Source organism: Podarcis erhardii (genome assembly GCF_964252035.2).
Source record: "Podarcis erhardii genome assembly, chromosome: 1".
NCBI classification, from domain to species: Eukaryota; Metazoa; Chordata; class Lepidosauria; order Squamata; family Lacertidae; genus Podarcis; species Podarcis erhardii.
The window spans coordinates 895,667-921,208 of record NC_138497.1 but is presented as its reverse complement, the minus strand read 5'-3'; the positions used below and the strand labels follow the sequence as shown (position 1 = coordinate 921,208).

The window sequence follows — 25,542 nt, the reverse complement described above, 5'->3', positions numbered from 1 at the left end:
ATCATCATAATTTATTATTTATACCCCACTCATCTGGCTGGGCTTCCCCAGCCACTCTGGGCGGCTTCCCAAAAAATATTAAAATACTGTAATACATCAAACATTAAAAGCTTCCCTAAACAGGGCTGCCTTCAGATGTCTTCTAAAAGTCTGGTAGTTGTTGTTCTCTTTGACATCTGGTGGGAGGGCGTTCCACAGGGCAGGTGCCACCACCGAGAAGGCCCTCTGCCTGGTTCCCTGTAACTTGGCTTCTCGCAATGAGGGAACACCAGAAGACCCTCGGTGCTGGACCTCAGTGTCTGGGCAGAACAATGGAGGTGGAGACGCTCCTTCAGATATACTGGGCCGAGGCCATTTAGGGCTTTCAAGGTCAGCACCAACACTTTGAATTGTGCTCGGAAACATACTCAAGCAGAAGAAAGACTCAACCATAGTTCTAAAACTACTTTATTTACAGTCTTATATACAGAGACTCCATCTGTACCTCTGTGCTCTCTGAACACCAGTACAGAACTGCATCACACATAGAAGTGAAACCAAGAGAGAACACAGACTTCCTTTCTCACAGTCGCTGGAGCAGCTCAGATAGATAAAAATCCTAACACTGTCCTGGATGCTGTAGTTGAGATTCTTGCATTGCAAGGGCTTGGACTGGATGACCCTTGGGGGTCCCTCCAACTGTGATTTTTAAAAATGTGTATTAATTGTGCTTTAAGGAGACCTCCTCTTCCATTGCTCAGTCCAGACACTGAGGTCCAGTGCCAAGGGCCTCACTGCAAGAAGCAAAGCTACTGGGAACCAGGCAGCAGCGGCGGAGCAAGCCGATCGGGCACCTGTGGTGGTGCGTGTGCCTTGTGCCCAGGGGCTGGGCCAGCCGGGGCAGGGCGCTCCATCAGGCCTCCAAGGAATCTGCTTGCCTCCTCTCACTCAGCTGCCCTACAGCTGGGGGGAGGCAGTGGGTAGACCATTTGGGGCAATGCGGAGCCTGCAGGCGCCCAAGCCACCGTGTCACTCCCAGGAGAGAAGCATGGCTCAGATGCACCGAAGGCCCTCGGAGCTGAACCTCAGTGTCTGGGTTGAACAATGGGGATGGAGATGCTCCTTCAGGTTTACTGGACCAAAGCCATTTAGGGCTTTCCAGGTCAGCACCAACACTTTGAATTGTGCTTGGAAACACACTGGGAGCCAATGTAGGACCGGTGTTATATGGTCTCGGCAGCTACTCCCAGTCACCAGTCTAGCTGCCACATTCTGGATTAGTTGTAGTTTCCGGGTCACCTTCAAAGGTAGCCCCATGTAGAGCACATTGCAGTAGTCCAAGCGGGAGATAACATTTGCTATGTTTTAATATATGCTGCAAGCTGCCCAAAGTGTTGCAGAGCTGCCCAAAGTCCAGGAACTTGTGCTGCCCTGCAGAATTGGCTCAGCAGAGCTCTCCGAGGTTGCTTGCATAGAAGAATTTAAACTCTCCTTAGAGTCTCCTTAACAAGCCAGATAAACAAGGTTTTTGTCTGAAATCAGCTTAAATGTCAATGGCCTCGTCAGAATGGCCAGGGGAGAGGAGCCTGCAGCCCTGGCTCCTTCTCCCGGGAGCTTCCAGTATCCAGAGTGAAGCAATTCAGGCTCATTAAGTGCCTCTTCATGGCAGGAACAGCCTGTTTTCCAAACTCTCCGTGGAAAAGACACTTTGCTGGAAACCAGGGGAGACACTTTATGTCTTTTGTTCTGCTGGGCAGCATTTGCTTTCTTCCAAGAGTCTGTATATATGCTGCCCAGCCAGCAACTACTTGTCACTCGAGATGCCCCAATTTGGGACTTTCTAGTTTAGACAAAAGGGCGTCACGAGAGAAGCTTAGAAAATTATGCACAGCATGGAGAAAGCGGAGAGAGAAAAGTGTTTCCTCCTTTTCTCATAACACTGGAAATCTGGGACATTCAACCTAGCTGAATGTCAGAAGATTCAGGATGTCTGAAAGAAAGGACTTCTTCATTCAGCACATAGAATCAGAGAATTGTAGAATTGGCAGGAACCCCTCTCCGTCTCCTTTCATCCAGGCTAAACATACCCAACTCCCTCAACTCTTTCTCCTAAGGCTTGGCTTCCAGACCCTTGATCCTCTTGGTCCTCCTCCTCCGCACACCTTCCAGCTTGTCCACATCCTTCTTAAATTGTGGTGCCCAGAATTGGACACAGTCTTCCAGCTGTGGTCTGACCAAGGCAGAATAGAGTGGGACTATGACTTCCCTGGGGACACGGGTGGTGCTGTGGGTTAAACCACAGAACCTAGAACTTGCCGATCAGAAGGTCGGCGGTTCGAATCCCCACGACGGGGTGAGCTCCCATTCCTCGGTCCCTGCTCCTGCCCACCTAGCAGTTCAAAAGCAAGTCAAAGTGCAAGTAGATAAATAGGTAGATATCTCTGGTGGGAAGGTAAACGGCGTTTCCGTGCGCTGCTCTGGTTCGCCAGAAGCGGCTTAGTCCTGCTGACCACATGACCCGGAAGCTATACGCCAGCTCCCTCGGCCAGTAAAGCGAGATGAGCGGCGCAACCCCAGAGTCGGCCACGACTGGACCTAATGGTCAGGGGTCCCTTTACCTTTATGATTTCCCTTGATCTGGACACTAGACTTTTGTTGATGCAGCTAGAATACCATTCACTTTTTTTTCATTTTTCTTTGCTTCTGGATCACACTTTTGACTCTTGTTCAGCTTGTGGTCCACCAAGACCCCTAGATCCTATCTTATATTTGTGCATCTGGTTCTTCCTGCCTACGTGTAGAACCTGACAGTTGTCCCTACTGAAATTAATTCTGAATAAACAAACTGTGGAACTTCCTCCCACAGCAGGCAGTGATGGCTCCCCAGCCTAGATAGATTTAAAGGCGGCTTAGACAAATTCATGGAGGAGACGTTGTTGTTCCTCCGCAGCTGGAGGCAGCCATGCTTCTGAATGCCAGTTATAAGAAACCACAGGAGTGGAAGACACTCTTATGCTCATATCCTGCTTTCTAGTTTCCCAGAAGAGGCCTCTGATTGGTCATTGTGAGAACAGGATGGTGGACTAGATGGGCCCCTTTGATCTGATTCAGCAGACATCTTAGGTTCTCACATAAGAAGGCAGATGGTTACAGAACCACTGCTCTGCATCCTCTCAATTTAGCAACTCAGTCTGCAGCTTGACACTTTGTAAATGATTCAAACGGGAAAAGAGACTTGATTTGTCTGAAAGCATATCTGAGGCCATCAGTTCCTCCAGAATCCCCACCCTGACAATACTTTGATTCCAATTTACTTGTGGGTGAACCACCAGAAAATGAGGCTCTTTGAAAAATTCAGACCTACCTGGAGCCTCCGCGAAGTTTCACGCTGGTCAGGTGAGCAGCAGTCGCTGCACCTCTAGGAATGTGGCAATCGGAATGCAACACATTGCAGATCATGGGCTACACAAATCCTGCCTGGAGCAGTTTGCAGCCCATGAAAGCAGATTCAGTGCTCCCTAGAACATCCCCGTAATGGCCTGCTCCTTCCCTTGCCCTGGCGGTTAATGCCTTAAAGCAATACAAAATCATTTCTTCTTCCCTTTATGTTGATGTTACTCTCCCTGCTTATTTTTAGCAGATTACCGGGGAAATTGCAAAGCCCAGCCATCAGCTTGGAGGGGGGAAGGAACAAAAAATTAATCTGAAATGTTTGCAAGCAAATTGAGCCAGGAGAACTCTCTCTCAGCCCACACCCCCAATTTCATTCAAGTTGAGACTAACCCAGAGACTCCAGCGGGGTCCTTGCTGCGAGATCACATTCACCCGGTGCTATACCAGCTGCGCTGGCTCCCGGTGGAGTACAGGATCAGGTTTAATGTGCTGATTTTAACCTTTAAAGCCCTATATGGCCTAGGACCCTCGTACCCATGGGACCGCCTCTCCTGGTCTGCCCCGCGGAGGAACTTACGGTCTTCAAACAAAAACATCTTGGAGGTCCCAGGCCACAGGGAGGTTAGGCTGGCCTCAACCAGAGCCAGGGCTTTTTCGGCTGTTGCCCCAATCTGGTGGAACGCTCTGTCACAAGAGACCAGGGCCCTGCGGGACCTGACATCCTTCCGCAGGGCCTGCAAGACAGAGCTGTTCCACCAGGGCTTTGGTCAGGGGGCAGCCTGACCCCCCTCCTCTGGCAATCTGCACAGAATTTTGCTTAATGGTTGCCATCAATTTGATTTTAATTAATTTTTATAATGAAATGTTTTTAGAATTGTTGGATTATTTTGATTGTTGTTAGCCGCCCTGAGCCCAGCTTCGGCTGGGGAGGGCGGGATATAAATAAAAAATATTATTATTGTTATTTATTAAGTTATTTGCTGCTCTCTGCAAACATACCTTGGGCTTTGCTTTGCATGCAGAAGGTCTCCCTCCCCTGGGAGCTGCTGCCAGTCAGTGTGGACAGTGCTGAGGTAGATGGAGCTGTGGTAGAAAGCCACTTCCTGGCTTCCTTCCAGCAAATGCCTTGTGCTCCAGGGATTCTCTTCTACTTTCAGGGGTGCCAACCTGAATAAAATAGGGGGGGGCAGGTGAGCTCTGCCCCACATCATCAATCACAAGACATGGCACACACAAAGCATTTGAATGGCAATGCCCATAAACTGGGGGGCAAATATTTGGGGGGGGGCTGAAGGGACCTCGGCCCCTGGGAGTTGGCCTCTATGTCTACTAGTTATAGGAGCATTGTGCCCGAGGGGCAGACAGTTCACGAGTCGAAAGAAGACTCCTCTTCTAGGTGGAAAATAAACTGAACAAACAAACTACTCAGAACTCCAAAATCACAATACTTAGAACACCTGCCAAGAAGCACATGCAAATCATTTCTTCAACGGTTCAAACTGGTTCTCCACCTTTTAAGTAACAGAGGCAGTACTTTAAAAAAAAAAAAAGCAGCCCTTGCAAGTTTGACGTAAGTGGCCTTCAGAATGCGCATGCAAGGCAGGGAAGTGCTTCAGCAAAGTGCAAAGTGCAAAACTTGAAACGATTCAGTCGGACACAAAATGCAAGCTGGATGGACGAATGGAGTTAGCAGCCAGCAGTAGCTCTATTCAGGTGACTGCAGCCTCTGGGAGCTTGTGACCAGGATTTGCAAATCAGGGTGTTTGTGAGGCCACCTTTTTGGGGGGGGAGAGGCCCAGAGTGCTGTCTCACGATATACGTAGGACCAGGAGACATGGGTGATGCAGGAGCTGCTGCCGTGTCCTGCAACACCTGGGCTAGGTTTGCCTTCCTCACAGAGACTGTGCAAAACTACATCTGCAGCAAGTGCAAACTGGTGCCTTCCTGGAAGATATAGCAACTTGAGGTCCCCTTATCCCCGTTTCAAGCTACTGGGCAAGATGAGGAATATCTCTTGACAGAGTAGAGTGGGCTGTCCAAGAACAGCGATGCAGGTGGGTGCCCCTAGGGAGGGGGAAATCGAAGGGAAGGAAAATCACAGTCACCTTACTGTGGGTGTCTGCCATAGACCGCCAAGCCAGACTGAAACCTTGGATTCTGCCTTCCTAGAGCAGATTACCAGACATTAAAAATGAGAGATATAGTAGTCATGGGAGACTTCAATTTCCCCAGTATCTTTGGAAGTCAAACTCTGCCAAGAATGTAAGGTCCGACAAGTGTAAGGATGTAAGGAGCCAACAGTGTGACACGGCAGCTAAAAAAGCCAATGCAATTCTGGGCTGCATCAATAGGAGTATAGCATCTAGATCAAGGGAAGTAATAGTGCCACTGTATTCTGCTCTGGTCAGACCTCACCTGGAGTACTGTGTCCAGTTCTGGGCACCACAGTTCAAGAAGGACACTGACAAACTGGAACGTGTCCAGAGGAGGGCAACCAAAATGGTCAAAGGCCTGGAAACGATGCCTTATGAGGAACGGCTAAGGGAGCTGGGCATGTTTAGCCTGGAGAAGAGGAGGTTAAGGGGTGATATGATAGCCATGTTCAAATATATAAAAGGATGTCACATAGAGGAGGGAGAAAGGTTGTTTTCTGCTGCTCCAGAGAAGCGGACACGGAGCAATGGATCCAAACTACAAGAAAAAGGATTCCACCTAAACATTAGGAAGAACTTCCTGACAGTAAGAGCTGTTTGACAGTGGAATTTGCTGCCAAGGAGTGTGGTGGAGTCTCCTTCTTTGGAGGTCTTTAAGCAGAGGCTTGGCAACCATATGTCAGGAGTGCTCTGATGGTGTTTCCTGCTTGGCAGGGGGTTGGACTCGATGGCCCTTGTAGTCTCTTCCAACTCTATGATTCTATGATTCTATGACAAATCGCTCCATTGCCTCGCTGACAATTTCATTTCCCAGAAGGTGGAAGAAGCAACAAGAAGATCATCTATCTTGGACCTGTTCCTCACCAACAGGGAGGAGCAGATTGATGAAGAGGAAGTTCTCGGAAACTGGGGAGGAAGTGTCCATGTCCTCCTGGGTTTCAGGAAACAGAGAAAAGGGAAGGCTGAGCACAGTCAGACACGTACTCTGGACTTAAAGAAGGCCAACTTCCAAAAGCTGAGGGAGCTACTAGGTGAGATCCATGGCCAGAAATACTCAGAGAAAAGTGAGTCAAAGATGGATGGGAGTTTCTAAAAGGTGAAATATTGAAGGCCCAAATGCAGAAAATTTTAGCAAGAAAGAAAAGTGGGAAGCACCCTAGGAAACCAGTGTGACTGCACAAGGAGCTTACAGATGAGAGCAGAGTTAAGAATGGGATGTATAAGAAATGGAAGAACAGAAAAATCACCAAGGAGGAGCATAGACAAGTAGCCAGCTGTTGCAGGGAGAAGGTCAGGCCTAATCCAGCAGGGTTGTCTTATTGTCTTATGCTCAGAGGCACAGAAAGTTTGGCGAGCCTTGATTTGCATTATGCAGACCTGTGCAGAACTCAGTGGTTCTCCTTGCCAGTTCAGCTAGAAGAAATTGCTTGAGCTCCCCTACCAACTTCATATTAATTCCAGCTTGAAGATGACAAGTGTGTTAACCTGAGCAAAGAGCCAGTATATGTGTGTGTGAGAGTGTGGGGCAGCCCCCTCTCCACTCAGGACTAGCTCCGTGCAGCGCTAGGTGGGCTGCATCTCTTGCTTCTGGCTCTCTTTACACCTTTAGAGCAGGGATGTCCAACAGGTTGATCGCGATCTACTGGTAGATCCCCAGGAGGTCTTGGTAGATCGTGGTCAATCGCTGGGTCCCTTTCCTTAGCATTTTAAAAATAGAATCTGGCCCCGCCCCCTCGCCCCGCCCCTCAGCCAGTGTGGTGTGGTAGTTAAGAGCGGTGGACTTGTAATCTGGTGAACCGGGTTCAATCTGTTGGTGAGTAGCCAACAGATCTGCATTCCCCTTTCCTCTTCCCTATAAAAGCTCGACAACGTTGCCCTGAGCCCCCCCAAAATGGGGGTAGATAGTGATCTACCAGTCTTTAATTCTGTAAGTAGATCGCAGTCTCTTGGGCGTTGGCCACCCCTGCTTTAGAGGGTCTTAAAAAAGGACCTATGTGCTTCTTTGCAAATCCAGCCGGGAGACTCAGCTCCCTCTCGGATAAGTAACAATTGAGCAATAGTGATTAGTTCCAGTTCAGAAGAGGAGCCACTGACCTGGTTTTCCACAAGGAGCCAAACCAAACATAATTAATTAAGGGAGAGAAAATGGGAGAGTCAGTGTTTTACGATGGCTGAAGTCTCCTGGGCAGCCGTCCACCTTGGCAGGATCCTGTGGTGCGGCTGGTGTTTCCGTTATTAGCAACCTCCTTCGTGCGAAATGACTTGATCTCCATAAATGCTGGGAGCCTTGGGGAGAGGCAGAACTTGTGGAGCTGGGCTTCTCCCTCCTTCCAGCACCAAGGGACCAACACGCTGCAATTATCCCTCTTTCCCCCTTCTGGATATTTCCCCATCCAGTTGATTGCTGATTCTACAACTGTGGGAGAAAATTACTCGCATGGGACGCTTGCAAAAAATTTAAAAAAAAAAATAGTGCGAATGAGATTGCTGCTTAATTTGCAAAATTAAAGGTGCCTGGAATGAATACCGCTAGCAAGCTGGCTTTGTCTTCTGGTCTGGAAATGAGGCCACTCAGGAGGAGATGAGCAAGAACTTGATGGAAGCCACCCCCAATTTGGCACGGAGGAAAGGAAGTCCTTCTTCATGTGGCACATAGTTAAAACATGTTTAAACTCCCTCCGCCAGGAGGCAGAGATGGCCAGTCAATGTCTTCAAGGACATTCATGGTGTCTCCCAACACTTTTGTGATTCCAAAGAGAAGGCTAAAATGTCACAATCACTAGGACTTCGTGCTTCAAGAAGGTCTCCTCCAGGAGTCTGCCCCAGACAGCAGGAGCAGCACCGTATCATGGAAGTTGAGGTGGGGGTCCATTTCAAGGCTGTTCCTGCTTCCGAGACTTTCTCCTGACTTGCGCTGAGTTGACCTCATCAATGCATTAAAACCTCATTGCTTTATTGACAGGAGAGAAATTAAATCACCCGTTCCGTTCAGAGCCAATTCACCCACTTTGTTGCAACAAAACCAAATGTGGAAGAAATTATGCAAATTGTCCCATCTCGTCACAATGATTTAACACGCAGCAAACCATAAAACAGCCCGATATATTATGTCACTTTGTAATATACTGAGCGGCTTCAATCTGATTTCTCAGAGTTGTGCTTATCCCATTAGAAGACTTTTAGAAAATTATGTGAACTGCATCACCCACATCCCCTGCAACTGATTCGCCACTGTGTTTCCTCAGCGATCCAAAACTAATTTTTTTCAACGCAATTCAGTTTTCTTAGCATATCTTCATAGAATATTATTCTCTTCGCTTTCCTATAAAGCAGAGCCTTGATCCGAATGAGAGATCACAATTGCCTACTCACTATGGTGAAGCTAATGGCGGAGCCCTTTGCCCTGGCCTTTGACAACTTGGACAGGCGTTTGGAGGACTGAGCCTGTCACTCCATGGTCAATTTAAGAGAGCTTAATTGTTTCTTAATGAGTTTTTTCTTTTTCTTTTTTAGTAGTTTCTAATTTATCAGCAGCTCACTGGAAGGACAGATCCTGAAGCTGAGGCTTCAATACTTTGGCCACCTCATGAGAAGAGAAGACTCCCTGGAAAAGACCCTGATGTTGGGAAAGATGGAGGGCACAAGGAGAAGGGGACGATGGAGGACGAGATGGTGGGACAGCGTTCTTGAAGCTACCAGCATGAGTTTGACCAAACTGCGGGAGGCAGTGGAAGACAGGAGTGCCTGGCGTGCTCTGGTCCAGGGGGTCACGAAGAGGCGGACACGACTAAACGACTAAACAACAACAACAATTTATCTGCAAGCCACCTTGAAGAAGAAGAAGAGTTGGGATTTATATCCCGCTTTATCACTACCCAAAGAAGTCTCAAAGCGGCTCACATTCTCCTTTCCCTTCCTCCCTCCTTCCTCTGAGAGACTTCAGAAAAGTGTGTCTAGTCCAAGGTCATCCAGCAGCCGCATGTGGAGGAGCGGAGACGCGAACCCGGTTCACCAGATTATGAGTCCACTACTCTTAACCATTACACCACACTGGCTTGAGTCCCTCTATGGGGTGAAATGTGAGATATAAATAAATATAACAACAACAACAGCAACAAAACTACCACCACCACAACAACAATACCCACAAGGAGGACCTGATACTAAGAACAACACTGTCCCCTCCTGTGGTTTTCAGCAACTGGTATTCAGAAGCATGGCTGCCTCCTAACTGTGGAAGTGGAGCAGAGCCATTCTGGCTGGTAAGTCAACGATAGCCCTCTTCTCCTCTATGAATTTGTCTCATGCTCTCCTCAAGCCATCCAAGTTGGTGGCTGTCCCTCCCTCTTCCAGGAAGGAGTTCCACAGTTCAACTGTGTGCTGGGTGAAGAAGTCCTTTCTTTTCTATGTCCTGAATCTTCAGCTTCATTGGACGTCCGCGAGTTCTAGCAATATGAGAAGGGGAGGAAACGACTGGCATTTCCATCCATGTAGAATTCTGTCTTGGAATGTGAAGATAAAACGGCTGTACGTTATTTTTTTGGTCCTCCCGAATACAAAGCAGAGCCGGCCGGCCCTTCCAGCCCATTCCCGGCTCGATTATCATCTAAGTGATAGAGGACGCCCATTCAGAGACGATAACATCACACTGATGGCTCCCAGGGCGCCGTCTGAAAAACACATCAAGCAGCTCCATTGCGCTGAGGATCATCTCCATTAGAAAGTGACAAGCTGGTATGTGTGCAAAATGGGTCACTCTAATTAAATATTGGGCAACGAGGCCAGCTTGGAACGGGGGGGGGAGGGAGGAGAAGCCTTAGATGTGAGAAACTGTAGCAATTATGTCCTCTCGTAAAATTAGCCAATGCAAAGGAAAACATGGCACTTTCCCCCCCTATCAGGGCATAATGCTGACACGCTGAAAGGGAGCCTCCAGTAATTCTCTCTCTCCTCCCCTCCCCCCCCCCCCCACAAATGATTGTTATGTTTTCCTTTGGAGAGCTGCTAATTTTGCTGAAGCTAATTGAACTTCATAATTCGTCTCGTTGAATAAAAGCTTCATTCTTTCTTGGCAAACTCTAAAGGAGAGGTCTTCTGTCGTCTTCTTTTCTTTAGTTTTGCATGCCACCCCAATCTCCGAGTGGTGTGTGATTCCAGGAGTCCTGGACGCTCACCCAGGGTCTGTGTTTCCTTTTGGAAATGAGGCACTGTGGAGATTGTGGTCTCTTTATAAACCTTCTGACAGCAAGAGCTCTTCAGCAGTGGAACAGTCACCATCAGGAGATGGTGGACTCTCCTTCCCTGGAGGTTTTTAAGCAGAGGTTGGATGGCCATCTGTCATGGAGGCTTTAGCTGAGATTCCAGCATTGCAGCGGGTTGAACTAGATGACCCTTGGGTCCCTTAACTCAGGCTGGAAGCCAGGATGGCTCTGCACTGTCTCCAAGGACAGAGGAAGCCAATGCTTCTGAATCCCAGTTGCTGGAAACCTCAGGAGAGGAGAGGGCTCTGGTGCTCGGATCCTGCTTCCAGGTTTCCCATAATGGGCACCTGGTTGGTCACCGTGCTAGATGGGCACTAGCCTGATACAGTGGACTCAGATGTCCTTTGGATTCTGTTTTCTTGAATTCCTTCCTGTCACCCAATTTTATTTTTATTTTTTGCCTTTTTGCAAAGACATTTCCCTCTTTTCCCTCGTTCACAAAGGGGTTGTTTCTCCTCCTCTAAAAAGGTAAAGCTAAAGGGATCCCTGAACGTTAAGTCCAGTCGCAGACGTCTCTGAGGTCGCAGTGCTCATCTCACTTTACAGGCCGAGGGAGCCGGTGTTTGTCCGCAGACAGTTTTTCTGGGTCATGTGGCCAGCATGACTAAGCCACTTCTGGCGAATCAGAGCAGTGCACAGAAACACCGTTTACCTTCCCGCTGGAGTGGTACCTCTTTATCTACTTGCACTGGCATGCTTTTGAATTGCTAAGTTGCCAGGAGCAGGGACCGAGCAACTGGAGCTCACCCCACTGCAAGGATTCGAACTGCCAACCTTCTGTTCAGCAAGCCCTAGGCTCTGTGCTTTAGACCACAGCACCACCCGCGTCCCTAGTTACCCTCAAAGGTGCTTGAGCAGGATTTCCCAAAAGCTGTGATTCATTCATTGCAAGGGGTTGGATTAGATGACCCCTTGGGTCCCTTCCAGCTCTCCGAATCTACGATTCTAGCTATTTGGATCTTCACCCAAGACAATTTCCCCTGCTGCTGCTGCCGCCTCCTCCGCCTCCTCCTTCCAGCAAGCAAAGCTGTCAGGAATAATGACCAATAAATAAACCATGAGATCCAAACCCAAAAGACAAACTTGAGTCTCGTCAGCCAAATTTGTCAGAGGATGTTGTTTGACACAGAATGGCTTCGTTTTTGGCCTGACGGATTAAAAAAAGCAGCAGCACCCCACCCCCCCCCCCAGAATGCTGAAGAAGCAGATGGTTTGCAATGATGGGAGACACGCAAGACGCCCACAGCTCCAGCGTCTTCGGAGCCAGAAGGAGAGGCAGGGAAAGACTTGCAGCTGGGCGCCTTCCTGGGAGGTTTTTTAGCGAAGGTGCCCATCTGCCAAGGATGCTTTAGTGGAGATTCCTGCGTTGCCAGGGTGGGGGTGGGCTAGATGACCCTGAGGGTCCCTCCCAACTCTACAATTCTGTGGTTCTGTGAGCCTGGCTGAGCATCATCAGGCACTGACTCGAGGTTCTCACTGAGGCTGTAACCCTTTTCCAATTTCTGGAAAGTCAGAAATCCAACAGGGACAGGATATTTATATCTCCATATATCCACTAAATCAAAAATCAACAGGGAGTTGAGCCACAATGTTGTTTTTGGCTCTGGTTCCATTGTTCTCTTTTCTTTTATTGAATGTTTTCACATAACAAATTATTCCAACAAATCATCATCATTATATTTCCCCCCGTTTCCCCCTCCCCTCCCTCCCTCCTCCCTCCTGTTTTCCTCAGCCCCTCTCTCTGATTTTTTAACACAACCTTTCTCCCTCCTCTATGTGATATAAAAGGATGTCACATAGAGGAGGGAGAAAGGTTGTTTTCTGCTGCTCCAGAGAAGCGGACACGGAGCAATGGATCCAAACTACAAGAAAGAAGATTCCACCTAAACATTAGGAAGAACTTCCTGACAGTAAGAGCTGTTTGACAGTGGAATTTGCTGCCAAGGAGTGTGGTGGAGTCTCCTTCTTTGGAGGTCTTTAAGCAGAGGCTTGACAACCATATGTCAGGAGTGCTCTGATGGTGTTTCCTGCTTGGCAGGGGGTTGGACTCGATGGCCCTTGTGGTCTCTTCCAACTCTAGGATTCTATGATTCTATGATTCTATATTATTCTCTGCATGTTATAAAAATGTAAAGATCCTCAACTTAGCTATCTATTACAGTATATTAGCAACAATAAGTTTGTGTATGTTTATTAAAACCTGCCAAGGAGTCCAGTTCATTTTGAGGTTTTTAAAAATAATTTGCAAATGGTTTCCATTCTTCTTTAAAGTCACTGTTGTCCTTATCTCACAATTTATATGTCAATTTCGCCAGTTCTGCATAATCCATCATTTTTTTTTGCCACTGTTCTTTTGTTGGGGTTTCTTCATTCTTGCATCCTTGTGCGATTAAGACTCTTGCCGCCGTTGTTGCAGACATGAAGATGTTCTTCACTTTCCTTGGCAGGTCTTTTCCTACAATCCCTAAAAAAATGCTTCTGGCTTTTTTACAAATGTTAATTTAGTTTTCTGCTCTGATTCCAAAGGGAAACCTAGCCAGATGGGTGGAGTATAAATAATAAAATTAATACTATTATTATTGTTGTTGTTGTTGTTGTTGTTGTTGTTGTTGTTGTTATTGATGTTATTATTATTATTATTATTATTATTATTATTATTATTATTATTATTAGTGGAATGGACTCCCATGAGAGGTGGTGGGCTCTCCTTCTTTGGGGGTTTTTAAGCAGAAGTCGGGTGGCCATCTTTCAGGGGTGCTTGAGCTGAGAGTACTGCATTTCAGCGGGTTGGACTAGATGACCCTCAGGGTCCCTTCCAACTCTACTGTTCTATGAATCTATGATCCTGCCCACTTATTAAATGGCTGGCCAAGAAATCTGGTTGCTGTTTGCAATTCAGTTATCCATCCAAACCGTCAAATCTCTGAATTTCGCAGTGCAGGTCTCCAAACCAATGGTGTCTGTGTGTGTAAAATTTTGGAATGGATTGAGAAAATTCTTGTCTATAGTAAACTATAATTAAGATAGGGCTGCAATAAATATGTGATTTTGGGGAATGGGCTGAATCCTTTCAGGATCCATAACCATCTGGTCTGAAGTGCTGCTCTGATGTTTTTTAGTTTGAGTTCTTTAGTTATTTCATGACATTTATACACTCCTTGAATGTAAAACAACAACAACATCCTCCTCAAAGCACTTTATGAAAAAAGACAAAGCAACACAATATTGGCAGTTTTCTTGGACCATCAGCATGCAAAGCTGAGCTTCCTGTCGCCTCGCCTTGCTCCATGACCAGCCAGTGCCAAGACTCTCTCATCCAAGCCTTCTGCTCCTCGAGAAACTTCTGGTTTCGCTTCACCTTTTCCTTTCTCCTTGCTGAATTTGCAATTCAGCACCTTGGTGAGAAATTCAACCCTTTCCTTCGAAAGCACTTAAGGCTGTGTGCACTTAAAGCAGTCTTGTAATAACAGCCCCCTGAACAATTCAGACATTAGTGCCATTGATCACATTCCCTCCCCCCCCCCAACACTTTATGACTTCCCAGGTACAGGATATAAACTCTTTCCCCATCCCAAGATCAGCTGACTACCATAGAATCACAGAATCCTAGAATTGTAGATTTGGAAAAGACCCCAAGAGTCATTTAGTCCAACCCCCTGCAATGCGGGAATCTCAGCTAAAGTATCCATGACGGATGGCCATCCAACCTCTGCTTAGAAACCTCCAAGGAAGGAGAGTCCACCACCTCCTGAGGGAGACCATTCCACTGTCAAGCAGCTCTTACTGTTAGAAAGTTCTTCTTAATGTTTAGTGGGAATCTCCTTTCTTGTAACTTGAAGCCATGGGTTCGAGTCCTAACCTCCACAGAAGGATGGGGGGAAGCTTGCTCCCTCTTCCATGGGACAGCCCTTGAGATATTTGAAGGTGGCTCTCCTATCTTCTCTCAATCTCCTCTTTTTCTGGCTAAACATACCCAGCTCCTTCAACCGTTCCTCATCAGGCTTGGTTTCCAGATCCTTGATCATCTTGGTTGCCCTCCTCTGCACACCTCCTAGCTTGTCCGACATGCTCTGCACAGACACGCCTGCCATAGTATGCTACCTGCCTCCGACACAAGCCATAAGCCCCCAAACTCTCAATAGCATGCTGTCTGTGTGATTTCCATAAAACATTCATTTGGGGAGTTTCGGAAGATTGTGTCAAGTCTCCAGACCCACGTGGGATCGTGAACCCAGACATTTTTTTAGGTTTCAGCAACCTTGCATGCCTCCAGTCAGCAGAGGGCATGGGCTGGGACAAACAAAGTTAATATACATGCTGCAAGCCACCCAGAGTGGCTGGAGAAACCCAGCCAGATGGGCGAGGTATAAAGAATAACATTATTATAATTATTATATAGCCTTAAGTGAACCAGGCATGTGAATATATGGGTGGCACTAAGGGACCATGTCTCACAATAGCTTTATATGAAATAAAGCCACGCTTTTCTTTGAAAAGGGTCATTTAAACTCTGTCCTTCATGGTTTCCCACAGAAATCCCCAGCTCCCACCATGTAGGTTTGTGGGATGTGAAACACAGAGCAGTCAAGTACAACATCCCTAGAGTGGACATAAAAAGGGGATATCTGGACCAGCCAGTCAGAGCTTCCTGTTTCCCCCTAGGCTTGGACAGACTTCCTCTACATGTGACCAGAGGTGGGTGCGGCCTCACCTGTGCAGGTAACAAAAGCATAGGACTGGCCGCCATCCCTCTCTCTCTGACTACTTTCATCGAAGAAGCATCATCTGTTTAGCCTAAGATGCTCTTTTGGCTTCCAGCCAAGAGATGACGAAGGGACTGTCTCTTTATGGGATAGATTCCAGGTATATGTTACTTTTATAACTTAATTCTGTGAACAGAATGTGAGTGAGTAAACTCTTTTATACTTTTATAGAAGACTGTGTTGTGTCTATCTTTTTAGGAGGGACTAAAGGGGAAAATACCAGGTAACTTATTTTAGAGGCTTATACAAGCCTGGCAAATGCTGTCCGCTGTACAAGTTTAAAAAGGGGAATGTTACTCTGCTAAATTGTGGAACTTGTTAACACAAGTTGGAAAGGATATAATTAAACAATATATCCTCTCCTGCCTCCCTGAACATTCCCACAAGGTGAAGAATCCAAAACCCTCCTTATAAGACAAGAAGAAAGTGTAAGTGAAGAACTTTTTCTTCCCCCTTACCAATGGGATCTTTGTGTGCTTTATTTCCTCTATTCAATCAATGCTAGCAATGTGTGAATGAGACTGAACGGGCATTGGAGTGACTGGGTAGATCCTGCTTCTGAGCTCTTCACCCTTCTATAAACCTACTGATTTTATTTTTTAAAACCCAAGAAAGTTGCCAGAGTGCTGCCCTCCCCTATCACAGACCTCTCCCCACCGCAATCTCAGCTGCTATGGCCTTAACCCCTCTTCCCTTTTGCCTTTCCAGAACCGATAAGAAGGACATTTTGGTGTTAAGAGGGTCTGGAAAGAGAGTCCAGTTCTCGATAGCAGCAGGGGCTCTGCCCGTCTCTGAAGCTTGGCAGTTGCCCATCCATGCCAGCTGTCCATGCCAGGTACGGCTGGAGCAATCCTGGCATCGGTTGGCCCTGCTACCGGATCTGTTCGCAGGAAAGAGAGAATGGAAGAGGCCGCGTTGCCAGAACACTCATATTCGGTGGTGACATTTGCCGGGAACAACATTCAGTTGACATGGCTGTGAGATGCATCATATGGTTCTCTCCCCATATTAGATTTTTAAAAGGGGGAAAGGGGGAAGGGAAAAGTTGTCAAATGCAAGAACGTCATCTACATGAGGGTTCGTCTTCAATCCAAGATTCCTGTGAGCAGAGATTCTTCTCAACATCAGCAGGGTCCAGGTGGTGATCACAATATTCCCCTTCTCTGGTCTACTACCCTGGCCGCTACCCCAACAAAGATAAAAGTCTGTCGGACCCCGCCCCAGGTTGCGGGAGCAACATTGCTGTACAGTGGTACCTTGCAAGACGAATGCCTCGCAAGAAGAAAAACCCGCTAGACGAAAGAGTTTTCCGTTTTTTTAGTCGTTCCGCAAGACGAATTTCCCTATGGGCTTGCTTCGCAAGACGAAATGTCTTGCGAGTTCTTGCGAGTTTGTTTCCTTTTTCTTAAAGCTGCTAAGCCGCTAAGTCGTTAATAGCCGCTAAGCCGCTAAGCCGCTAATAGCCGTGCTTCGCAAGACGAAAAAACCGCAAGACGAAGAGACTCGCGGAACGGATTAATTTTGTCTTGCGAGGCACCACTGTATGCCAGATCCTGCCTGAGATCCCGTACCTGTCCTTGCCTGGTTTCCTGCCTGGTGTCCTGCCTTGGCCCTGTCAGACTGACTCCCAGCGGAACCTTCGGATTTTGGACCAGTCCTGGAGCACGTTTCACGGGTTACCCCTGGGCCCAGCACAGACATCCTGTGAGGCTGAATGTGAGAAGATTCAGGATAGATGAAAGGAAGGACTTCTTCATAGAGCGCATAGCTAAACTATGGAACTCACTGCTACAGGAAGCAGTGATGGCCACCACCTTTGGCGGCTTTAAAAGAGGACTGGAGAAATTCATGGAGGAGAAGGTTATTGTTTGGCCTCTACTGTCAGAGGCAACAATGCTTTTCAATTCCAGTTGCTAGAAACCGCAGGAGGGGACGGGGCTCTGGGGCTCAATCCTGCTTGCTGATTTCCCATAAGGGGGCATCCAGTTGGCTGCTGTGAGAACAGGATCCTGGACTAGATGGGCCATGGGCCTGATCCAGCAGGTGATTCTTACATTCTTAACATTGGCCCAGAGGTCGGATTAAAAATGTCATTTGTAAATTGGGAACGTTCATAGTTTGGCTTGGGAATAAATCACTTCCCTGGCTCCCAACATGCAGTGAACTGCGTTGCGCCTTTGGGTGCCATGAATGGCTGTTCCCGTTGGAATCTGGCCCTTGTTCCCAGTGCAAAGAGCGGATTTCCATGGTACCTGTGCAAATACCTGTGGGTAAATATTTGCTCCACCGCAGCTTATATAGATCCCAAACAGGTGGCACAAGTCCTCAAAGCACTTCCAATTCAAGGATGAGTCTAAACAGAATGTAATGATTCCAGAGAGTGCTTCTGTGTGTGTGCGCGTATGGTTTTTTGTGCGCTTGGATAAACAGTAACAGCAGAAACTCTCTCTGAGTCTCCACATTTCCCGCCCTCCCCTTGCAATTCCCTTGGCACTATCATTTTGTGGGATATGGGGAAATCAATGATATTTGCATTTAGCCGAAGTCTTTGAAAATGTAATTTATATGCAACAGAAAGTCTTTTGTGTGTGTAAATATGCTGAAGAGGAATCAATGAACTTTCCTGGTGGGGAAAAAAACACAGCCCAGAACATGCCATTCCTCTCGCAGGTACCAAGCCAGAGAATCGAGGGTGACAGTCGGTTGCATCATTCTGAAAGTCTATTTCGTAGCTGATAGGATCTATTTTTCCTTCAGTGGAAATATTTGCAATTAAATTGGAAGATGGTGGTGGTGGGTTTGTGTGTGTGTGTGTATTGTCATCTTTTCCCGTGGGCTGGGCTCTGTAAATGCAATTAAATCTCTTTCTCCATCGGAGGCAGAGCTTTAATCCTGGCAAATTTGCAGTGCAGCGCATCTGCCTTCCAGGCTTGGCGGCCAACTTATGGTCTGTGGGGCCTCCCTGCCCCACCGAGCGGAATAACCCCAAAGTAGTCTGATTCATCAGAAGCTGGGTTTATTTTTTTATTTGTATCTAACTCCAAGTCCTTTCAGCCTTCACATAAGGATCAGAGTAAAAGGAACAGGACACCTGCCTTTTCAAAGCCCTGGAAGAGGAATCTGATGAGGCTGAATGCTGGAAGATTCAAGACAGCTAAAGGAAAGAAAGGGCTTCTTCACTCAGTGCGTAGTGAGACTATGGAACTCCCTGCCACAGGAAGCAGTGATGGCCACCTCAATGGCTTTAAAAGAGAACTGGGCAAATTGACGGCAGAGAGGCCAGCCAGGATGGCTCTGCTCGGCTTCTACAGATGGAGGAAGTGATACTTCTGAATGCCAACGGAGGAGACAGCTGTCTTGATGCTTGGATCCTGCTTGTGAGAAGGGCGGGGGGCACTGGCCTGATCCAGAAGGTTCTTCTTCTTAGCGGCGCCTGCCCTGTGGAATGCCCTCCGAGCAGATGTCAAGGCAATAAGCAACTATATCACTTTTAGAAGACATCTGAAAGCAGCCCTTTTTAGGGAAGTTTTTTAATGTTTGATGCTGTATTGTGTTTTGAATATTCGGTTGGAAGCTGCCCAGAGTGGCTGGGGAAACCCAGCCAGATGGGCGGGGTATAAATAATAAAATTATTATTATTATTATTATTATTATTATTATTATTATTATTATTACTACTACTACTACTACTACTATGTTCTGATTCATTATGACATCTGAACACACATATACTCAGACCCTCCGACATTCCTCAGATGAAAATAGAGACATTTCTCACTCCGCCCCCCCTGAACCCCCATTTTTTGTCTCTCCCTGAGTATTTCTACAGGATACAGCACACACATCCCCCACCTTCCTCAGAAACCCCCATCACCCTAGATTTATTTTATTCTTTGACAGATTTACAGAAAAAAACCACACACACACACACACCAGCAAATAGTTTTTAGAAACTACCTGACATTCAGAAGACATCTTAAGGCAGCCCTGTTCAGGGAAGTTTTTAATCTGTGATATTTTAGTGTATTTTTGGTTTTTATGGAAGCCGCCCAGAGTGGCTGGGGAAACCCAGCCAGATGGGCGGGGTACAAATAATAAATTATTATTATTATTATTATTATTATTATTATTATTATTATTATTATTATAAACATAGACGCACAAAGCGTTTCTTTTTAAAAATGTTTCTTCCCGCCCAGCTGGCCAAGAGAGGAGGCCACCAATGGCAGCTGCGGAGAGGCGACGAGATGCTCCCTCACAGCTGCCACTCAGGACAAACGCCAGACAGAGAGACATTCCAGGATCAAATCAGAAGCTGGGATGGCTTTCAGAATTCCCAGACTGCCCCTAGAAAACAGGGACGCGGGTGGCGCTGTGGTCTAAACCTAGCAGTTGAAAAGCATGCCAGTGCAAGTAGATAAAGAGGTATCACTCCGGCGGGAAGGTAAACGGCATTTCCGTGCGCTGCTCTGGTTCGCCAGAAGCGGCTTAGTCATGCTGGCCACTTGACAAGGAAAAACTGTCTGTGGACAAACGCCGGCTCCCTCGGCCTGTAAAGTGAGATGAGCGCTGCGAGCTCAGAGACGTCTGTGACTTAACTGTCAGGGATCCCTTTATCTTTACCTTTTCAGAGGAGGAGAAACAACCAACCCCTTTGTGAATGAGGGAAAAGAGGGAAATGTCTTTGCAAAAAGGCAAAAAATAAAAATTAAAATTGGGTGACAGAAAAGAATTCAAGAAAACGGAATCCAAAGGACATCTGAGTCTGCTGTATCAGGCTAGTGCCCATCTAGCACGGTGACCAACCAGGTGCCCATTATGGGAAACCTGGAAGCAGGATCCGAGCACCAGAGCCCTCTCCTCTCCTGCGGTTTCCAGCAACTGGGATTCTGAAGCATTGGCTTCCTCTGAGCTTGGAGACAGTGCAGAGCCATCCTGGCTTCCAGCCTGAGTTAAGGGACCCAAGGGTCATCTAGTCCAACCCCCTGCAAAGCTGGCTCCCTCAGCCTATAGAGAGAGATGAGCATGCAACCCCAGAGTCTTCTGCGACTGGACCTAATGGTCAGGGGTACATTTATCTTTTATGTGTAGGATCCACAGTGGGGTTGTGCTTTGTAGAGGCGACTAGGCACCTAAGGACGCTTTCTTCCAGATGCGTCCAATGGGGCACCCAGCTCCGCCTGGTCCACACCCACCAGCCTTGGCTCTTTGGGGGGTTTCAGGTGGGGGCAGTCTAAGCCCCCCTGGACATGCCGCTGGGGACTGAACTGGGCTCTGTCCACATGCAAGGCAGGGGCTGTGCCCCGAGCCATAGCCTTTGCTTGGGGAGCCACTGCTGCCCCATGTTTTGCAGATACAGTGGTACCTCGGGTTAAGTACTTAATTCGTTCCGGAGGTCCGTTCTTAACCTGAAACTGTTCTTAACCTGAAGCACCACTTTAGCTAATGGGGCCTCCTGCTGCTGCCGCGCTGCCGCACGATTTCTGTTCTTATCCTGAAGCTAAGTTCTTAACCTGAAGCACTATTTCTGGGTTAGCGGAGTCTGTAACCTGAAGCATATGTAACCCGAGGTACCACTGTATCCACATGCAGCAAAGCCACAGCACTGAATCTCAGGAGGTGCCAGAAAACTTATATACTGAAGTCCTCGGAAGAAATGTTTGCCTTGCCTGATGCATTTTGAATAAAGTGCAATTTGTGGGGGGAGCCTTTGGCCCTCCAGATGAAGGTGAACGGCCATTTCCACCATCCCTGGTCATGCTTCCTAGAGATGATGGAGCACCAAAGGCTCCCCACACCTGGTGTTACTGCTCCTCAGGTGTCTGTGAGGAAAAGGTGATGGTTATGATCATTATGAGTATTACAATTTCTTCCCTACCTTTTCCAGGGATTTTCTTGCATGAGAGATTTCAATACATGACCTCCAATGCCCTCCAGAAGAGGTCCTCCTGCTCTGCATGAAGACACAAACCGGATCCCTCAACTTCTGAACTAAGCAGTTGTAGATCAGACTCGGCCAAACGATTTTAAGGAGCAAAATAAAGGGGAAATAAGAAATAATGATTGGAATTGTTCTGGGGTTTTTTGCAAATGTTACGTTGTTGTTGTTGTTGTTGTTGTTGTTGTTGTTGTTGTTGTTATAGCTGCTACAACCTTATTCCAGGAGTTAAGGGGTAATTTACATCAATGCCAAAAGGGATGCAGGTGGCGCTGTGGTCTAAACCACTGAGCCTCTTGGGCTTGCTAATCAGAAGGTTGGCGGTTCGAATCCCCACAACAGGGTGAGCTCCCGTCGCTCTGTCCCAGCTCCTGCCAATTTAGCAGTTCAAAAGCACGCAAGTAGATAAATAGGTCCCACTCCGGCAGGAAGGTAAATGGCGTTTCCGTGCGCTGCTCTGGTTCGCCAGAAGCGGCTTAGTCCTGCTGGCCACATGACCCGGGAAAACTGTCTTTGGACAAACGCCGGCTCCCTCGGCCTGTAACGCAAGATGAGCGCCGCAACCCCAGAGTCGTTCATGACTGGACTGAATCTTCCAGGGGTCCTTTACGTTTACCTTTTTTACATCAATGGCACATAGCAGAGATTTCTGCTCATGTCTCATGGATCAGGTCTCCTCCTTACTCCTAGGTCAGGGTCCGCCTCAGACCCCCATCTGGGTCCCCTTTACCTTTCACCCTTTTCGATACCCCTTGGGCTGCCCTTTTCTGATTGGCTCTTTGCCAATGTCTTTTCTCCACCACAAAATAAAACCCATTCAATAAGCACAGCCGTACCAGCTTCCAAGGGGCCCTGGGAGCAGATTGCCTGCGTTGGATAAGCGGAAGCAAGAGCCAATTCTCCACTCCATTTTCTGTTTTTTAAGTGGTGAACTATTCGATGTCAAACAGGCAAATCATTGTTCTTTTCCGTATCGCTCAAACATTTGCATTGCTACATGTAATAAAATAAAAGAATTAAAATCCAGCAGAGGGTGTTACTACCCCCACGCCCAATAATAATACATTCTTTTCTGGAATTGTGAATGAAATGACCCAAATTTGCATTTTGTGTGTATCTTTAATCTTAACCTTAATTCAGCGGTATTGTTTTATTTCTGTCTTTCTTCTTGTGTGTTATTGAAGTGTGTGTCACTTCTTAATTCATTTATTTTTTAAGCTGCTCCTGGAAAGGGCATTTGTCCTCCAGGCGGAAGAGGAGACCCGAGAGCATCTCTGGGCTGTCAAAATAAAGGAGGAAGTGATGGGTTTCTCTTTCTCCTTTAATCTGCCGGCAGTTAAAGCAATAATTGGGCTGGTTGAAGCCGTGGCGGCTGAGCCAGATGAGAAATGTTCTGGCATTAGGAAGAAGTCAGATTCCGTTGCTTCCAGCCCAAGTGGCAGGAGGGGGATTGTGAGCTGGTTATTTTCATTTTTTATTTTCTTCCACTTCAAGAGTCAGTGCAATAGAGCAGACACGTCACGTTCTGTCAGGTAATAACCAACTGCTTTGCCTCCAATCGAAGGCATGTAAAACCTCCTTCCATTTGTCCGGGGCCAGACTAAACAAATGCAAATTGAAGCGGTTGCCTCTTAATAACCAAAGCCCCTGTTTTCTTCCTTCTGAGCAGCTGGTAACTTCACATCTATTTTCTCCATTTTCCTTCCTGCAGGATGGAACCTGCAAAGAAAGAAAGAAAGAAAGAGCAGCAAAGGAAGGAAGGAAGGGTGTGGAGAGGGAGAGGGAGATGAACAATGTCTTCCGAGACACAGACTAAAAATATGAGCCTGCAAATGGCTGCCAGGGACTTGAGATGTCAAGGGTCTGAAAGGCAGGAGGAACTCAGCACTGCAGCCAATCGGTTCAGGGGCAGGTAGAAGTCCTGAAGGATTTGCAGCCACCAGAAACCTTTCTGCTCCACTAATGGTTGCCCTTTGCCTGGAGAAGCCGTCCGGCCTCCTCCGCTGAGCCCAGCGCAAATCCCCCAGGATGTCAGAAGATGCTGCAAGTTCATCTCTGCGCCAAGTGGGAAATGGCTCAGGTGCTGCAGGGGAGGCGAGAGGCCCTGGGAAATCTCATTTTGAAGCATCTGAAATGTATAGAAGGAAGCAAACAATTCCAGGAGGCCAGCTGGGCTCATTCATATGGAGCATCTCTGCGCTGCTTCTTTTTTCAAAGACGTAACGCGATAAAGTTTTTTGTAGGGCATTTTGAGGACTTGGTCCAGGCTCCAGCAAACTGCTCGACTCAGCTCCACCCTGCGCTCCACTCCCTGTGAATGTTTCTCTGTTTAATGCTGGGATCGCGGCTGGTGCAATTTGCCACAGCCTCCCCTTGGTTTGTGTTCCTCTGCATTTGGCATTTCTCAAGTCACAGATCTCTGGGGACGCGGGTGGTGCTGTGGGTAAAACCTCAGTGCCTAGGACTTGCTGATCGCATGGTCGGCGGTTCAAATCCCCACGGCGGGGTGAGCTCCCGTCTTTCGGTCCCAGCTCCTGCCCACCTAGCAGTTCGAAAGCACCCCTAAGTGCAAGTCGATAAATAGGTACCGCTTTATAGCGGGAAGGTAAACGGCGTTTCCGTGTGCTGCGCTGGTGCTGGCTCACCAGAGCAGCTTCGTCACGCTGGCCACGTGACCCGGAAGTGTCTCCGGACAGCGCTGGCCCCCGGCCTCTTAAGTGAGATGGGCGCACAACCCCAGAGTCGGACACGACTGGCCCGTACGGGCAGGGGTACCTTTACCTTTACCTTTACCTTTACCTTTACCTTTACCTTTACCTTTACCTTTACCTTTACCTTTACCTTTACCTTTACTAAGTCACAGATCTGGACTGCTTGCAGTCATCTTGGTGCACTTTCATTTGCGATGGCATCAAGATCCAGTTTGAATCAGGTTGACTCACTAGGGTTGCCATACATCCTCTTTTCCCAGGATGTGCCCTGTTTTTCAGGGGTAAAATTTCTGTCCGGGTGGATTTTTCTGAATTTGCCAAAATGTCCAGGGGTGTGGGAACAGGATACATTTTATGTTGCCTACGCAGTACTAGACAACCAAGAGCAAAACATATACATACTGTGTGAGTTTTGCATTATGCAGGGTCCTTGTTTTTGCATATTTTGAAGGGACATTGTGGAATATGCCCACTTCCGCACGCCCTCCCACTTCTGCCCCAGGTGCCGGCAAATGTCTCCTCTTTTTTGCTCTGCAAAATATGGCAACCTAGACCCAGCTCAACAATCTAGAAATTAACTCAGATCACAGAACCATGAAGTTTGGAGGGACTTTTGAGGTCCTCCAGACCAGCACCCCTTAAATTCAGGATCTGCAGTGCCGGCTTAAACGCCTCCTGTTAAAGCAAGCTACTCACCCGCCTTAACTCCCCTCTGAAGAAAGGTTGAAGTGGTTGTGCCTTTTTGGTTTGGAGAAAAGGCGAGTAACAGGTGAAGGTGACGTGATGGAAATTTATAAAATGATGCACAGTCTGAAAAGAAGAGAAAACTTTTCCTCCTTCGCCTCTAACATGAGAACTCATGGACGTACAGTGAAGCTGAATGCTGGAAGATTCAGGACAGAAGTTATTCTTCACATGGTGCCTAGTTAAACTGTGGAACTCACTCCCACAGGAAATAAAATTTAAAAAATTCCTTCCAGTTGTACCTTAGAGACCAACTAAGTTTGTTTTTTGGTATGAGCTTTCGTGTGCATGCACACTTCTTCAGATACGCTGAAACAGAAATCACCAGACCCTTATATCTAGTGAGAGGGTGGAGAGGGGTATTGCTCAGAAGGGTGGTGGGAATGGGTGATTGGCTGGTATGTTACGATATGGATGCAATGCAGCTGCAAAGTGCTAGCTTGAAAAGTAAACATGATGGGAATGTTGGGACTGCCCATGGGAAACAGAGGGACAGTCAATTCACAGTGTGAAGCACCGGAATTAGCTCAGAGTGTAATATGAGCTCTTCCGTTTATTCCTGTCCAGGAAGTGCAGGAAGTTTTTGTCACTAGACTGCTG

At 47.4% G+C, this 25,542-nt stretch overlaps 1 long non-coding RNA gene across 1 annotated transcript in view; it reads right to left on the bottom strand.

The window, feature by feature from the left end:
* Positions 1-25,542, bottom strand: part of LOC309350064 — a 961,019-nt gene that overhangs the window by 341,177 nt on the left and 594,300 nt on the right. The window lies entirely within an intron of this gene.